This window comes from Entamoeba invadens (genome assembly GCF_000330505.1).
Source record: "Entamoeba invadens IP1 unplaced genomic scaffold scaff_1105074725011, whole genome shotgun sequence".
Taxonomy (NCBI): domain Eukaryota; phylum Evosea; order Mastigamoebida; family Endamoebidae; genus Entamoeba; species Entamoeba invadens.
This window is the reverse complement of record NW_004191688.1, coordinates 34,490-37,057: the sequence shown is the minus strand read 5'-3', so window position 1 is coordinate 37,057 and position 2,568 is coordinate 34,490.

Sequence of the window (2,568 nt, the reverse complement as noted above, 5' to 3'; positions counted from 1 at the left end):
CAAATTTTAAGTGGACAAATTGTCGTCCCGTTCGACGCCAATGTAATTGGAATCCGTCCACTCATAGATTGGAAAGAAGAGTTCTTTCCCATCAGTGTTTTTGGTGTACAAATCGTTTGTTATAACACTGGGTTTTAAACAGTAAAGAACGTGGGGAGTAAATTGGAGGTGTTTTTCTGTCTGTCGGAGTTGTCCTAAGACTTCTGAATAGGAAAACGGCAACTCATTTTTTATTTCTTCATTTGTACACCATTCTTCCATTATTGTTGCTAAGGCTTGTTTCTCACGTTCGGAGTTTTCAGGTGAATTAACTGAATTTGGTTTTTGGGGAATTGGGAGTGGTGGGGGTGGTAATAACGTCTAGTCCAATTGTGTATTGATTTGGGTCGATTCAGTCGACATTCTAAATGTTTTATTAAAGAGTTTATTAGTTGGCTTTTTATAGCAATTATTAATGTGAACTTGAACTAAATTCCGATTTCAGTTTTTTAAATTAATTATAGTAGTTATATAGAATATAATTAAAGTATTTTTATATTAAGGGTGTGACTTCTCATTTTTTCAAATGTTTTTAATAATAATTACATTTGAAAAACATCACATTTGATGTTTAACTATAAACTACATGTTTATGAAAATTATATTAAATTTACGGTTTTCCAGATTAGTCGTGTGTAAAAAGCTTGCCTTCCATGTTTGTTTTAGCAACTCTAGTTATTTTAATGGTATAAATTAATAAATATATAATAAAGTCTGTTTTTTATTTAACGATATTCTAAAAATATAACAAAGAAGAGAACTAGATTAAAAATATTAAACCATTATTTACTATACTCAATATCGCTAATTAAAAACCATTAACTATTAATAAAATTGTCATTAATTAAAACTAATGTTAAACAAATCCTAAGCATTGACTTTTTTCCAATTCACTTGTTGTCGTTTTCAAGTTGACCCAAATGATAATTTGACGCGTCTGCTCTATCAAATATTATAACATATTCATTTTAAATAACCTGGTTGACATAGTTTATTTCGTCATATTCACATTTCAAAACCAACCTATTCTTCGTTTTGACTTCAGGGTCTGCCAAGATCCAATTTTTAAACAACTTCGTGGCAATCTCTAATACGTGTCAGTTCATTTTAAGTTTTAGCATATTTTCAACAAAAAATTCAAAAAGTTTTTTGTGTAAAAATGTTTTTAAATAATTGTTAAAACTTTAGTTAACGATTTAAACAAATTTTAAAGTGATTAAATTATCATTATATTGTGTAAAAATTTATTTTTTAAAAACAATGTTTGAAAAGTTTAAAACGTGTGAAATATTCCGCTACACGGTTATTTGAATTAAATAACCCATGGATGGTGTTAAAATAACAAATTAAAATTTATGTATAACATTTTTCAGAAAACGTGAAAACGTTTCACGTCTTTAAAAAACTTTAATAACAAAGAATAACATTGAAATCAATGATTACAAAACATTTTGTACAAAAACCAAAAAAAACTATTTTGTTAGAGTGATTGAAAAATACATTGAAAAAATCAGGAATTAATACCAAATCAACAAAAGTGATTATAAAAAACATGAAATTATAATATAAAATTAAATAGAAAAACAAACTCAAATTAATAGAAATAAATATAATGAACATCAACACAATCGATGCATATGCAAGGTTTTTAAGTGGTTCCGTTTTTGGGTATATCGGTATTATTGAGACGAGACAGTTGCTATTTGGTATTGACAATTCTGTGTTAAAAAAACACATTTTCAATGTATTGATCAATAATTATTTAACATTTGTACCAATTTTTGGGTATGATCATTTTGTCTTATTTGTCATTGATTATCATAATCGTCGTGCAATTTTGTTTAATTCTTTAAATGATTATCATGATGCATTTTATTTGTCAGTTGGGGTTGATATTCTTGAATTGTTTGGATTGGGATTTGATATTTGTTTAGCAAGAGGAATTTCAAGACAAAATGACAGTGTTTCATGTGGTCTTTTTGTATGTCATTATATTGCATTAATTGTGCAATTTGATAATTGTAGGGAAGCAATGAAAGTTTATCCACACAATTTAGAATTAATAAAAAGGTTGGCTATTTTGGTTGAAACACACAGTCCACATTTAACAATACAAATGAAATATCATTTTCCCCAAATAATCAACAGTAAAGACAAATACATAATTCACTCCAATCCTTTTAAAATGGTGCAATCTCTGCACGAAATTCCGTGCACACCAAAAAGTGATACTGAAAACACCGATATTGGAAGAGGGGATAAACGTGTCAAGAAAGACACCAAGAAAAGTCTTAAACTCAAACATGATGAAATAGTATCTCAAAAACAATTGAATGACACCGAAAATAAGAACGTGTTTAATCTATTAGAATTTAAAAATGTACACAATGAATGTAACTGTGAACCTAAACGGAATAGTCACATCACAGATTTTCTCTTAAATATGAATATTGAAGAAGTTGTTGACTACTTTATTCCAACACATTTGTTAACTGATATACAACTCTACACAAATACATACGGTCATTA